Source organism: Petaurus breviceps, unplaced genomic scaffold (genome assembly GCF_028583685.1).
Source record: "Petaurus breviceps papuanus isolate PSGF00001 unplaced genomic scaffold, PetGlider_PUasm1.0 90845, whole genome shotgun sequence".
Classification (NCBI taxonomy): Eukaryota; Metazoa; Chordata; class Mammalia; order Diprotodontia; family Petauridae; genus Petaurus; species Petaurus breviceps.
Genome location: NW_027187359.1, coordinates 16120927 through 16137501, shown reverse-complemented (window position 1 = coordinate 16137501; position 16575 = coordinate 16120927). Strand labels below are relative to the sequence as shown.

At 35.5% G+C, this 16575-nt stretch overlaps 1 protein-coding gene across 1 annotated transcript in view; it reads right to left on the bottom strand.

The window, feature by feature from the left end:
- The window catches only part of RASGRP3 (RAS guanyl releasing protein 3), a 130837-nt gene extending 114440 nt beyond the window's left edge, over nt 1-16397 (bottom strand). Inside the window, exon 1 of the mRNA XM_069072188.1 lies at nt 16081-16397. The gene's annotated coding sequence lies outside the window, so the exon portion shown is untranslated. The remainder of the gene's footprint in view (nt 1-16080) is intronic.
- Between the last annotated feature and the right edge of the window lie 178 nt (nt 16398-16575).

The following is a 16575-nucleotide window of genomic DNA, read 5'->3' as shown; positions in this document are numbered from 1 at the left end:
AAGCACACTGGTTTACAATCTCTTTTTCTCCAGAATAGATGCTTAATGAATGCTTATTGAATCAGAGAATAAACAGATGGGATATAATTGCTGAGCCACTGTTGGTAACATTTGAAGAATTATAGAAAACAGGAAAGGTATCATAAGATTAGAGAAGGGTAAAGGTCTTGATTTTCAAAAAGGGAAGAGTCAGTAAACAATAGATCAATGAGCTTGACTTTGATTCTGGTGGAACTCCAAGAATGTATCATTATAGCTATGGTTGTGAACTTCTAGACTGGGAAATGGTGCTCCCAAAGAACCAATTAGGGTATACAAAATTAACCTCATCTCTTTTTTTTTTTTGACAAGACTACTAAAGTAGTAGATGAAGGTAATGTTATAGAGATTACCTGGATTTTAACAAAACTTTTGGTAAAGTACCTTCTATTATTTTTGTGGAGATGAAAAGATGTGAACTGGCACATTACCAAAATTAGATGTACTCAGAACTCCTGGAGAATTTGGAATCAAGGAACAGTTGCTAAATGGTTCAATGTCAAAATGGTGGTCCCTAGTGGAGTAGCCCAAGGATCTCTTCATGTCCCTATGCTATTAAACACTTTTATTGATGACTTAAAGGCATAGATGGGAAGTACAAATTTTCAAATGACACAAACCTAGGAGGAAAAAGTTAGAGCAGTAGTGAAAAACTCAAATAGAAACAGATCTCTTCCAACTGTATATTAACTTAGAAAATCACAAATTGACATTATCTATGTTCTATAGTATTTTTAAATTTATTTTGTTAAGCATTTCCCAATTACATTTTAATCTGATTCACTTGGTGAATTTTGTGGGCAAATTTGATAGCTCTGAGGTAGAACACTGGGCTAAATGTAATAAAAAGAAATTCAGTTAGGGTGAATACAGTCTTGAATACAAATGCAAATAACCTTGAATACAACAAATCAGCTTCACAAGTACAAGATACAGTTATAAAACAGTTGTTCAGAAAAAGATCTGTGAGTTTTAATGGACTTCAAACTCAATTAGTCAGCAGTGTGATGTTGTACCCCCCAAAATTGACATGATCTTGTGCTACATCTCCACAGAAGAGGCACAGCATTCAAAAATAGGGAGAAATTAGCAAAATTGATGCCAAAAATTGAATTGATAAAACTTGGAACTAGTTTTATGGGAACAATAAATTAGATAAAACCCTATATAATTTGAAAGGAAAAAATAAAATTGGCAGTATCAAAAATGAAAACTAATTCACAACAAATAAAGAATAAGGGATATTTTTAGAAACTTTTTACCCAACTAAACACCAACAAAACCAACAACTTAAATCAAATAAATGAATCTTCATGAAAATATAAGAAACATAAATTAGCTGCACAAGAAATAGATAATTTAACTAATCCAATTTAGAGGAAAGATATTGAACAAGAAAAGGACCAGATAGATTCACAAGTACATTTTTATCACACGTATCACAAAGATTTTATTCTATGATCAGATTGGGTTTATACCAGGAATGTAGTGCTGGTTTAATATGAGGGAAACTATAAACTTAATTAACTAGATTAATAGCAAAAAATCAACAAAAATATATGATTAAATCATATATATGTAGAAAAGGCTTTTAACAAAATACAACACCCATTTCTATTTAAGAAAAATTCGAAAATACAGGAATAAACCTTTCCTTAAAACAATAAACAGTATATATCTGAAACCTACAACTACTGTTATTATAATGCAGATAGACTAGAATAAATGATACAGATAGAATAATATAATACAGATAGACTAGAAAAAAATAAATACAGGGGTAGAATGAGGATATTCACTGTCATCATTTTTATTTGGCATAGTACTGGCTATAGCAATGAGACCAGAAAAAAAGAAAATGAGGGAATAACTATAGAGAAGAAACAAAATAGTCATTTTGTGTCAATGATATGATGATACACATGAAGAACTCTAAAGAGTCAAATAAAAATTAATTGAAGCAATAAACTTTAGAAAACTTACAGGATATAAAATAAATGCACAAAAAATATCAGCCCTTTTATATAATACCAATAAAACCAAGCAAGAAGAAATGGGAAGGGGCAGCTGGGTGGTGCAGTGGGTAAAGCCCTGGCCCTGGAATTGGGAGCCCTGGCCCTTGAAGTTGAGTTCGGTTCCAGTCTCAGACACTTAACACCCACACACACAAAAAAACTAGACGTGTAACCTTGGGCAAGTTACTTAACCCCAATTCCCCTCCAAAAAAAAGAAGAAATGGGAAAAAAAATTACATTTAAAATTACTACAGAATGTAAGTAATATTTAGGAGACTACCTTCTATACACACAAGCACTGTATAAATAAAACTACAAACCACTATTTTACAGAAGTAAAGATGACTTGAATAATTGGAAAAACACTAATAACTTGTGAATAGAACAAATCAATACAATAAAAATGACAACGCTGCCTAAATTAATATACTTATTTAATATCATAACAATCAAATTACCAAAGTAATACTTTTTAGGACTAGAAAAATAGTGACAAAAGTCACATTGTTTCTCAAAAGAAGCAATGAAAATAAATAAAAACTAAGGGGGGAAAGTAGAATCAAATCTCAAACTATACTACAAAGAGGTTATTAAAATAATTTGGTACTATTCAGCAGCAAAAGATAGAGAAATTCCTCTTGAAATAACTCTAGATAATATAAAATACTTGGGAGTCTAACTGCTAAGATAAACCCAAGAACTATATGAACACGAGTATAAAACACTTTTCACACAAATAAAGTCAGATCTAAACAATTGGAAAAATATTAATTGTTCATGAGTAGGTCAATACAATAAAGTAAAAATAACAATTCTACCTAAATTAATCTATTTATTCACTGTCATACAATCAAATTATCAAAAATTATTTCATGAAGCTAGGAAAAAAAGAATAACAAAATTTATCTGGAAGAACTCAAGGGAATCAATGAAAAAATGTGAAAGAAGGTGGTCTAGCTATGCCAGTCTTCAAACTGTATAATAAACAATCTGGTACTGGCTAAGAAATAGAGTTCTGGATCAGTGGAATAGAGTAGGTACAAATTACATTATAGTAAATGACCATAGTAATTTACTATATGATAAACCTAAAGATCCAAGCTTTTGGAACAAAAACTCATTATTTGAGAAAAACTTCTGGGAAAAATGGAAAACAGTATGGCAGAAACTAGGTATAGACTAACATCTCACACAATATACCAAGATAAGGTCAAAATAGGTATATAATTTACACATAAATAAGCAAATTAAGAGAGCATAGATAGAGTTTATCAGTCAGATTTATGGAAAAAGGAGGAATTTAGGAAGAAAGAAGATATAGAGAGCATTGCGAAATGTAAAAATAGACAATTTTAATTATATAAAATGTAAAAGTTTTTGCACAAACAAAAGCAATGCAACCAAAATTATAAGGAAAGCAGAGAACTGGGTAGGGAAGGGGGGGTGCAACAAGTATCTCTGACAAAGACCTCATTTCTCAAATATATAGAGAACTGATAAAAGTATAAATCATCTCCCAATTGATAAATGGTCAAAGTGTATGAACAAACAGTTTTCAGACAAAAAAAAATTAAGCATCTTTAGTCATATTAAAAAATGCTCTAAATCACTATTAATTAGAAAAATGTAAATTAAAACAACTCTGAGCTACTACCTCACACCTATCAGATTGTCTAATATGACAAAAAAAAGGAAAATGTTGGGTGTTGGAAAGAATGTCCTAGTTGGAAAACTAGGACACTAATTCACTGTTTACCAACAGTTGTAAATTGTAAACAGAGTTGTAAACTGATCCAACTATTCTGGAGAGCAATTTGGAACTATGTCCAAAGGGCTATAAAAACCATGCATACTCTTTGATCCAGTAATATCACTACTAGAGCTATATCCCAAAGATATCCAAATAAGAAAAAAAGACCTATATGTACAAAAACATTTATAGCAGCTCTTTTTGTGGTGGCTAAGAATTGGAAATCAAAAGGATGCCCTTCAATTGAGGAATGGCTGAACAAGCTGTGGCATATGATTGTAATGGACTATTATTGTGTTATAAGAAAGGAAAAGCAGGATAATTTCAGAAAAAGAAGAATTATGTGAACTGATGCATAGTGAAGTGAACAGAACCAGGAGAACATTTTATACAGTAACAGCAATATTGTGTGATGAAGAATTGTGAATGACTTAGCTATTCTCAGTAATATAATGATCAAAGACAATCTCAAAGGACTAATGATGAAACATATAATCTGCCTCTGGAGAAAAAATTGATATTGTTTGAATACAAACTGAAGCACGCTATTTTTCACTTTGTCTTTAGTTTTTTTTTTCTTTTATTCAAGTCTTGTACAAAATTACTAATATGGAAACATTTCACAAGATTGCACATGGAGGGAAAGGAGAGGTAAAAAGGAAGAAAGAGATAGACTTCAGAATTCAAAATTGTACATGAAAATGTTTTTTAAAATAACAATTTGGTACTGGTTACGGGGGAAAAAAGACCTACCAATGAAGCAGAATAGGAACACAACATACAAAAGCAAATGTACCTAACATCCTAAAATTCAATAAACCCAAAGGCTCCAGGTATTAAGATAAAAACTTACTACAACATATTTTTTAAATCACTGGAAAATTAGATAGAAGTATGGAAGAAGTTATATTAAGACAAAACCTCATATGTTATAAAAAGATAAGCTCCAAATGGATATGTGTACTTGATCTAGATATAAAGATTTACATCATAAGCTAATTAGGGAAAGATGAAAAAAATACTTATCAGATCTATGGATGAGAACACTCATGAAAAATAAAAGAAAATATCATAGAATACAATTTTGATTATATAAAATTTAAAAGCTTTTTCACAAATCTAACAAAGTTAAAAATTAAAAATGAGTGATTACCTGGGGAAAATCTCTGCAAAAAGTTTCTCTGATAAAGAAATCATTTCTAAGACTATAAGGAACTGATTCAAATTTAGAAAAATAAGACCATTACCCAATTGATAAATAATCTAAGGAAATGAACATGCACTTCTTAAGAGAAGAAAACCAAGCTATCTATATCTATCCCATTAATTTAAAAAATACAAATTAAAGTAATTCTGAGATTCTACCTCACATGTCAGAGTGTCCATAATGACAAAAAGAGAAATAATAAATGTTTGATATTCTGTGGGAAAATAGGTACATTTGATTTATCTGTACAACCATTCTGAAAAGTAATTTGTAATTACACACAGTAAGTTGCTAAACAATGCATGGATTTTGACCCAGCTAGACTATACCCTAAAGAAATCATTGGAAGGTGTAACAATCCTTCATGTACAAAAATATTTAAATCAACTCTTTCTATGGTGACTAGAAAGCTGTAAACCAAAGAGATGCTAATCAACTAAGAAATGGCTGAATAAGATATAATATATGAATGTGATAGTATATTGTGATAGCATATTGTGCTATAAGAAATGAGGAAATAAATTATTTCAAAAAGACATGAAAAAACTCATATGAACTGATGCAGAGAAGTGAGCAGAAACAACTTATATTGTTATACTAGCAATACATATGCATATCTATTTTATCTCTATCAATAGTATACTATTATATTAATATAAAAAATGAACAATTTTTATGACTTTTAAAAACTGATGAAGAATAATATGAATAGAATCAAGGAAACAATTTATATTAAATCCAATCCTATATATATATATATATATATATATATATATATATATATATATATATATATGTTTATATTTTTTTTTATGTGCCAGGAGCAGTACAATTAATATGAACAGAGACAGACCCTTCCCTCAAGGAGTTCACAATTTAAGGAGGGAGACAGCACACAAAAAGAGGCAGAAAAGGGGAGACAGGGAAACCAGGGAGTACCTGACATGGGGTCCGATGGAGCTGAACTCAGGCACAGCTGGAGATACAGAGTGGAGTGAGCTGAAAAGTCTAATTTCTGCCCTCTATAAAGGAAAGTATTAGGAGTTTGGTACTCCACCCTCAAGCCTTCCCATCAAAAGGGAGAAAAGACAAAGTTTGAGATAGCAGCATGTTGATGAGATTAGAGGTGATGATTTTAACCTGGGAGGGGTATTAATGTGATTCCTAAACTGAAAGCCACAGGCAATTATCATATAGACACTAGCCAGATGGTAGGCCCCATGTACAAGACAGATATATTCTTTATATATGGAAGGAAGGAAAATAAAACCCTTTAATCCAGGGCAAAAAAAAATATTAAAAATTTATCCACATGTCCAACTCTCAAGAAGCAGATGTCCTCTTACTGATAAGGACTAGCTTGCTGAAAATAATCAGAAGATTTTTTTTTTTTTTTTTGCTTTTTGGAGGGTAATTGGGGTTAAGTGACTTGCCCAAGGTCACACGGCTAGTGTTTTTTTTGTGTGTGTGTTAAGTGTCTGAGGCTGGATTTGAACTCAGGTCCTCCTGACTCCAGAGCCAGTGCTCTACTCACTGCGCCACCTAGCCACCCCAGAAGGATTTTTTTTAAGCTATCCTTGCTATCAGATGATTTAAGGAATCTTACTCAGCTTTAATATTTGCACTGTACCTGTCTTGCATATACATAGTTATGTTCATTTTATCACCATCACTACCACATTACAATTTGAGTTGCCTGATGGCAAAGACAATGTTTTTGTCTTTCTTTGTATTCCCAATGATTTAGCACAATACCTGGAATAGAGTAAACACTTAATAAATGCTTATTAACTGCTGGTTTACATGGGAGACAACTTATTGAGGGAAGTCTTTAGTTTTCATTTTTATCTACCTAATCAAATGCTTTATTTTCAATACAAGATTATTGTATCATCTTACTTTTATGACTCACAAATACTCTAAAAAGTAAAATCATCAATGGTACAAATCACATTCTAGCCATGCCTGCTGATCCTATAGAATTCTTGTCCATGTTCTCCCATGTATCTGCCATCGTGGATCCTCTCTGACATGCATGTAGGGGTGGAAGGGGGGAGGGGCAGAGTATTCCTTCTTTATTCTTACATCAAATAGACATGAACATGACCCCTTAATCTCCCATGAGATCAGTCCATCATCTTTTCCTCTCATCCATTTCCCCTATATCTTTAACTCTAGTTGTTCTTCCTAGTTGCTTATTTGTTATGCTGCAACCTAATCCTATCAACCATATATGTCTTCACTACCCTCTGAGAGATACTGAGTCTTAATTCTCTATAGACTGTGATGTTCCATGGCTTTTATCCCAAACCACCACTGATAGGATATTAGTGATTTGTTTGGAGTCATTAAAGGAGCTCTCCAATAGAGATGAAAGGGTAAAGTCTCTAGAGAATGGTTTCTGGTTGAACAAGTCTGTTGGCAAGGCTGTTGAGAAGATGACTCCTTGGACAAAGTTTTCTCTGTAACATTTTTTTTGGAGGGGGGAAGGAAAGGCAATTGGGGTTAAGTGATTTGCCCAAGGTCACACAGCTAGTAAGTGTGTCAAGTATCTGAGGCCACATTTGAACTCAGGTCCTCCTGACTGCAAGGTCTGTGCTCTATTCATTGCACCACCTAGCTGCCCCTCTGTAACATTTTTAAAGGAATCTTGAATGATTTTGTTGTATTGATGGGAGGTATCTTGCAGAAGGGAAGTTTTTAGGGAGATGCTTTGCTCTCCTGAATCAGTCTTTTTTTTTTTTTAAACAATTGGGGTTAAGTAACTTGCTCAAGGTTACACGACCAGTTATTTTTTGTGTGGGTGCCAAGTATCCGAGGCCAGAACCTATCCTGGGTCTCCCAATGCTGGGGCCAGCACTCTTACTCACTGTGCCACCTGGCTGCCCCGAAAGTCTTTTTTTTATAAGTAACAAACACAGATCTTACTAGTCAGTAGGAGCACAGTGGATAGAGAGCACTAGGTCTACAGTCTAGAGATCTGAGTTGAATCCAGTTTCAGACACTTACTGGTTGTATGACCCCCAAGTAAATCACTAACCTCTGTTTGCCTCAGTGTACTCATCTGTAAAATAGGAATAGTTATGTCACCTACCTCTAAGAGCTGTTGTGAGGATCAAATGAGATAATAATTATAAAGTACTTAGCAAGGCACTTAGGCTGATTAAGAAATTATTTGAGCATCAGTTATAAGTCATCTCCTACCTATTAAAAGTTAATCAATTTCATTTGTGTGATATTGTTCAATTCCTACCTTGACTTCCCAAAAGTCTTCATGATGTATAGAATGTCTGTGTGCCCTCTAAGTTTTTGGTGTACACTCACTTCTTTTTTCAAATTCTCCTAATTTTTTTTAATTGAATTAACTTTTATTTTTCACTATTCACTTCCATAAGATTTTGAGCTCCAAATTTTCTGCTCATTCCTCCCCTCCCCCCACCCCAAGTCAGTGTGTAACCTGCCAAATTGTTCAAATGCAAAATGTATGTTTGCCAAAAAAAAGACTATTTTATGGAGAACTTACACAGCACAAGCATTCACGTGGTGGTCAGAAGTCATACAAGGACACTCTCAAGGTCTCTCTTAAGACCTTTGGAATTGTGTGACATGGGAAACACTGGCACAGGACCACTTAGCATGGCATGCTCTCATCAGAGAAGGTGCTGTGCTCTATGAGCAAAGCAGAATTGAAACAACTCAAAGGAAATGCAGGATGCACAAATTAAAGTATCTTGACTCTAGTATTGTGATGTCATTTTGGTCCTCTTCGAGAACAGAGGACAACAACCAATCTGATACAGGTTTTATATATGTATATATATTCCTATTAAATATATTTTATACTAGTCATGTTATAAAGAAGAATTAGAACCAATAGGGGAAACCACAAGAAAGAAGAAACAAAAAAAGAGAGAGAGAGCAAATAGTATGCTTTGATCTACATCTAGATTCCATAGTTCTTTTTCTGGATGTGGATAGCATTTTCCATCATGAGTCATTTGGTGTTGTTTTAGATTCTTGCATTGCTAAGCAAAAATTAAGCCTCTCAAAGTCAGTCATCACACAATGTGGCTGTTACGGTGTAAAATATTCTTCTGGTTCTGCTCACTTCACTCAGCATCAGTTCATTTAAGTCTTTCCAGGTTTTTCTGAAGTCCACCTGCTCATCATTTCTTATGTAACAATAGTATTCCATTATATTCATATGTTATAACTTGTTAGTCATGCCCCAATTGATGGGCATCCCCTCAATTTCTAATTTTTAGCCACCACAAAAAAAAAGCTGCTATATTTTTGTTCATGTGGCTCCAAATTCTCCTAGTTTTGCAAAATATTTCTTGTCATGCTCACCTATTCCCACTTTGCATTAAAGTTACCAAACTCCAAAATAAATAACTGGGAAGGTCTTTTGGACTTTTGGTAGAATTTCTCTGGCTCTTCATCCATTACAACAGGTGTTCTTAATCTGGGATCTGTAGACTAGATAATTAGTTAGATAAATTGATAGATTGATTGATGATAAGATAGATATAGATAGATAATAGATAACTATTATAAGTGGTTTCCTTTGTAATCCTATGCATTATAAAACACTGTATTAAAAACATTCCATGAGCTTCACCAGATTGCCAAAGCACTCCTCCATGAAACATTTTATAACATGTTGGTACATAAGATGCAATTATTTTTAAGGTAATTATTTTTTTAATATTTATCACAAACATTGCAGTATGAGTTGAAAAAATGTTTTGTGGAATGATGTTAACTTGTTGCCTTTGGGTACACAATTAAACCTACTATAAAAAACCTTATTATTTGCCTCTGTAAAAATTGAGAACCATTTTTTCACTTAGTAATTGCTTCCTTTTTCTTTTTTAAAAATGTATTTACTATTAGTTTACAATATTCAGTTCCACAAGTTTTTGAGTTCCCAATTTTCTCCTTCCCCTCCCTTCCTTGCTGCTCTTCCCCATGGCTGCATGAAATTCAATATAGGTTATACATGTACCTTCACATTAAACACTAGTCAAAGTATAAAGAAGAATTATAACCAATGGAATAACTAATTATAACCAAAATAATGAGAAAGAAGGAACGAAATCACTTCCTTTTTTTAAAATTTTCTTTAATTTTTAAAATGTTTTTAATTTTTCAAAAAGCTGAGACAATATACTTTTTTGTCTTGTGCATTTTTCATTTATAATCTCTTGAAATATAGTTCTGGAAAAAAAAAAGGCTTTAAAAAATAAACAGGAGTGGACCACATATGATAGAGGGCCATTTTTATAATTTTAGTGGTGTCTCTCCATGTTTAGTTAGGCTTCTCCTCCAAAAGGTGGTAGTACATTTCTGGGACCATAATCAAAGCCTAACATGGCAGAAACTGCTAACTTTGGTGCTTTGCTGATATAAACTTTTAGAACCCAGGATTATGCCCATGTCATCTTGATGAGGCATTGTAGTTGTACTTTGTAGATGCATTCCTAACACCAAATCCAGATTTCCCATTTGCAAATTCCACCCATTTCTCCTGGCTCTGCCCTTGGGAGACAATCAGAACAAGTCTAATCTTCTTTGGAGAGACAGCCTTTCAAATTCTTGGTGACAGCTACCACATTTCCCCAGGGCCTTATTTTCTCCCAGCTAAAATTCCTTATTTTCCTTAACCTTTCTTATATAAATCCAAGGCCCTTCCCCATTCTGATTGCCCTTCTCTGGACACTCCTTAGCTTATATCAATGTCCTTCATAAAGTACATCAAAATATACAAATATTTTATAGATGAAACTGAGACTGAATGAGATAAAGTATCTTGACTATGGTTACATGGCTAATAAGCTGGTTAATTGTCACAAGAATCTAGATCTTCTGACTTTTAGACCAACCAATCAATCAATCAATCAACGAGCATTTATCAAGTGCCTACTATATATATGCCATGCACTGGGTACTGGAGATAAAAAGACAAGAATGAAGCAGTCCCTGTCTGCAAATAGCCTACATTCTATCTAGACAAGTAATGTATATGTACATAAACAATGGAAAAGGTGCTAGATGTGAAATTAGAGGACCTGGGCATAAACCGTGCCTTTTTGATGCTGATAGCCTATGTGATGCCAGACCAATCACTCAAACTCCTTGGTCTCCTCAACTGTATTATGAATGCCTCTGAAGTACCTTTCAGCTCTATGTTTATGCTTTTATTAACCAACTCTAGGGCCTTTTGATCCTATAATCCTAAATACATATATACAAAATGAAGTTACGGGAGAGGAAGACACCAACAGCTGGGGTCATGAGGAAAGGCCTCTCAGAGAAGGTGACTGACTTAACCTGGGATGTGAAAGAAACTAGGGATTCTAAGAATCTGGGGAGAAAAGATAGTGCCCAGCAGGCGTAAGGGACACAGATAAAGTCCTCAATAGTTCAAAAGTTCAAAAAGAGGGGAGGAGTTTAGGGAAGGAGAATTAGATGCTTTGTAAAGTTGTTCCTCTCATGCCCGAGGGAGAAAGTGGAATCCAAACTAATCAATCAGTCCAATTCCATTATTTTTATGAGAACAGAGCTATTATAGAGGTCTCACACTGGGCATCCTTATGCCCTCTGACACAGTGTCCTTTATTCCCCACTTTTGGCTTCTAAACTTCAAAACCTGCTGTCTCAGACTGGAATTTCCTCAGGGACTGGGACATTAAGCTACCTCAGCAGCCTTCCCTTCTTAACCTGGAGTGCCCTTCAGTACTGCCTGGGTCACCCATTGATGATTTCCTCATGCAGCCTCCATTTTGTGAAGGACCTGTTCCAGGCTTTCAGACTTCACAACTACATCCCTGCTCTTCTTCCTACCCCAGCAACAACAACAACAACAACAACACACTTTTCTGTTCTCTTTTTCAGATTATCTTTTCCCATTATAATATAAATTTGTAGAAAGCAGGGACTGCCTTTCCTTTATGAGTGTTTGAGGCAGTCAAGGTTAAGTAACTTGTGCAGGGTCATACTGCTAGGAAGAGTCTGAGGCCAGATTTGAACTTGTGTTTTCTTGACTCCAGGACTGGTGCTCTATCCCCTGTACCACCTAACTGCCACCTTTCCTTTTATTCTTAACTATAATCCGCAGAGGTTAGCACAGGGCCTGATATATAGCACTTCATACATGCTAGTTTCCTTTCTTCCTTCTAGGGAAGGGACACTATTCTCTTGATGTCCACCCCAAATCCCACTGGTAAATGTCCATCACAGTGTGTGGTTGTGTAGCATTATGTATTTGAGTTCAAACCCACCCTCAGGCATTTAACTATCTGTGTAACCCTAAGCAAGTCATTTAATCTCTGCCTCACTCAGTTTCCTCATCTGTATAATGGATAATATCTGGATAATCATAGTGCCTACCTTCTAGGATTGTTGTGAGGATAAAATGAGATAATATTTGTGAAATATTTTGCAAACTAAAAGCACTATGGAAATTCTAGCTATTGTTATTATTATTAAGATGCTACCCATCTGTTAGGGCTAAATCTAAGCCATTTTCTCAATACGTAAAGTCTCCCAGACATCCCATGAGTTTAGAAATTATCTTTCCTTTCTCAAACCTTGCAAAATACTCCATTGGTATCCTTTCTGTTCACGTAGTCTGTATTTATTAAGTATCTATTATGTGCCAGGAACTGTGCTAAACAAGGGGTACAACAAAAGTTAAAAAAAAAAAAAGAGGTTCTTTTTCTCAAGAAGCTCATAGTCTAATGATGGAAACAGCAAGCAAACAAATATGTGTAAACAAGATACATAGAGTTTAAGTTGGAAATACTTAACAGAGAAAAGGTACTGGTATTAAAGGGGATAGGAGAGAGGAGCTTATAGAGATGAGATTTTAGCTGGGACTTGAAGGAAGCCAGGAAGCAGAGATGAAGAGGGAGAGTGTTGTAGGCATGAGGAACAGCCAGTGAAGACGCCCAGAGTCAGAAAAATAGATCCCATCATTGTTTGTGTAGAGTATATACACATGAGACAAAGGATGCCATTAGAGAGATGAAGCTTGATTTATGGGTTGATCAAAGAGCTTTCCATAAATGGTAGAAGTCAAATAGCTCAGCAAAGGAGGACTTAGAAATGGTGTTTTCCACAGTGTTTCCACATTCTGTGGTTTCCCTGGGAATTTAATGAAAAAGGGTAACTTTCATTTGTCACTTTTAGGCATCCAGAAAGGTTCCTTTCATGCAGCTCCTCAAGGTGACTTGGTAGCCAAGGCAAATTGGGTTTTCCTCAGCAATATTTCAGGTATCAAGTAAGCAGGGGAGGCCCTTTTGTAATGTACAACAAAAAAGCTTAGCATTACTTAGGCAACTTTAATTTATTCTCTAGATAGGTAGAGATATAAGAAAGGAATATAATGAAACAAGATCTGAAGTTGGGGCCAAAATAATAATTATGATTCCAATTAATGAAATGTTTTAATGTATGCAAAGCAGGAAACAGAGAGTGATGAATTTGGAATGAGAGGACCTAAGTTCAAGTCTGGATTCTGCCACTGACTAGCTGTGTGACCTTGGGCAAGTCATTTGACTGGATCTCTGGATTTCAGTTTCCTCACATGTAAAATGGGAAAGTTGAACTAAATTACCTCTGAGATCTCTTCCAGTTCTATATCTATGATTCTCCATAAATAAACAATGAACTCCATAAGTAAATAGTGAAAGTATTATTAAACCCATTTTTATAGATGAGAAAACTGAGGCTCCAAGAAGTGAAGTGACCTGCCCACCATCACACAGCTAGTATTTGATGCAAAACATGCAGTCTTGGTCTCCTTACTCCAAGTCCCACATACTAGCCACTGCTTACTCCACCACACAATAGTTTTATGACCCTAGATGACTCACCTTCTCTGAGCCTGTCTCCTCATCTGTAAAACTGGGGGCAGGGGAATAGAAATTTGGTATCTGGATTTGGAGTCATACATTCTACCTCTATTGCTATTTGTGTGATGTTGGGCAAATCATTTAATTCTCTGAGTCTCATCTAGAAATGAATAAGTTGAACTGAATGATCTGTAAGGTCCTTTCTAGCTCTAAATAGATTCCCAGATCTAGGACTAGACATCCCATGACCCCTCTTTGCAAAGCCTATTTCACAGTACTGTATTAAATGAATGAGTATTAGAGCTTTGTGGGGCAGCTAGGTGGCACAGTGGATAAAGTGCCAGGCCTGGAGTCAGGAAGACTCTTCTTCCTGAATTCAAACCCATCCTCAGACATTTACCTAGCTGTGTGACCCTGGGCAAGTCACTTAACCCTGTTTGCCTCAGCTTCCTCATCTATAAAATGATCTGGAGAAGAAAATGGCAAATCACTCCAATATCTTTGCCAAGAAAGCCCCAAATGGGGTCATAAAGAGTCAGATAGGACTGAAAAATGACTGTACAATAGTAATAACAAAATGCTTTGTAAAGTGCACACACAAAATGTGTGAGTATTATTAAGAGTGGGGGGAAAGTTGTGGATTGAGCAAATGAGGGTATACAAGAAGAGGTAAATGATCATGGAGAATAGTAGCAAAAAAGTGGGAGAAAAGGGTGAGATGTCAGCCCTGTTTGAAAATTCATTAGATCATCCCTGAAAATGAGATCATGGGATTTTGAGCTTAAAGGGATTAGCTAGTCCATTTCCCTGAAATTATAAATGAAAAAAAAAAATCATAGATGACTATTGACTTGGCCAAGGTCACACAGATGACTACTGACTTGGGCAAGGTCACACAGATAGTCAGTAGGACAACAAGGATTTGGACAGAGGACCTCTGATACCAAATCCTATATAGTTTATTCAGAATCCAATGAATCCCAGAAGCAGCCTTACTCAGAACCCAAACATCCATGCAATGCAGAAACACAAAACCTCAAGAATTTACTCCCGGATTTGACTCTATGCAGATAAATAAAAGTAAGGAAGAAGCCAAGAAGTATTTGGTTATCACTCTGCAGCACTTTGTCTGATTCAGGACGCTGCTATTTCCCAGTGGTTCTATGTCATCCTCAATGATCTTCCTTTTCCTCTACTCTCCACTTTGCCTTTCCTTTTATGCATCATGTGTGGTCAGAATCCTAGAAAGGGAAAGAGCTCATAACCAATGTCTTATTATTGATAAAAGAGTCTGATGGATGGATAACTCCTTTCAATACCTTGTAGCCCAGCACATATATGATATTAATCAGCTATCTGCAGTACTTCTGGGATACAAAGATGAAGGAAAATCTTGAGTTTTTCAAAAAAACCAAAACAATAAAAAACGCAACCCTCTTCACTATATCTTCCCCCTTCCACCCCCAAAGGAGAAGCCCTGTGGCATTTAAAAGCTCTGGTCCCAAGCTAAACAAAAATGAATTAGTTCAATGAAGCCAAAATATCTACTAGAGAATGCACATATAGCAGCACCTGTCAGATGGTAACCTAAATATGTATTTATCAATAATTTATCAATAATACCATGACCTCCTAGCTTTCTTCTTCTTTCCTACTAGCATGTTGTTTTTCTGCCTGGTCAAACTGAGTGTTACTCTAGCATTTAGAAGGAAATGCTTCAGATCAGACACAGGACTGAAACTTGCCTGGATCACCTTTCAAGGTTTCTTTCCCAGTAGCAAACTTTTTCAAAGTCAACCGTCTTCACTTCTGCACTTCAGTAAGTTATCCACTATTCCACAGCATGACCCAAAGTTTACAACGAAAGCCAACCCCCATAGATCAGAGGTGGAAGGGGGAGGGGGAGCAACCCTACCCTTTGTCCACAGACTATTCTGTTTCTTGTAGGGCTTCAACAATATAGTCTATTCATTCCCCCAATTAGAGAAAATGATATTAATCAAATGAAATAAAGTATAGAGAGACAGATTGGTGTAGTTCAAATGATAAGGCAGGTTCAAGAATGCCATTAAAAAGACAAGTGAACATTAATCCCAGGGACAAATCAAATCTCTCTTTCTCCCAAGGGTCATGAAATAGAAAGGAAAAAAAAAATAAAAAGAAACCGTTGGTGGCTTGCAGAAAAACAAGACAAAATCTCCAATTACTTACTTAACTAGAGTCGGTCTGCAGAGGTATTCCACACAAATATCACCCTTTCTTGTCCAGCTGCCAAGTGCTAAAGCATGAAGTGAACGAACAGCTGTTTCCTTCAAGTCCAAGCTGTGTGTCTTAACCAGTCACATGCCCCTTCTGATAAATACGGCTGTCGTGCCAGGAGGTCAGAAACTGAACTTCATTATTCTCCTTATTTGAAAACCTTTTGCTAACACATGGGTTGGCTTTGGCATTTCACAATTACAGGGGAATGCATTCCACAGCTTGCTTCTTCTCTTTGACCCCCCCCCCCCCCTTTTCCTCTCACCAATCCCTGCTTCTTTTAGTGACAAGCACCAAACAGCTGATAAGTCATAATGTAGGGCAGGGCCACTGAAAATGGAAAGTTAATTGAGTATGTGCCAAGTGGAATAGCTCAAAGTTTGATGGGTGGGGGTGGGGTGGGGAGAACACAGGAAGATGGAGGAGAGTTTTTCACTGCACTCACCT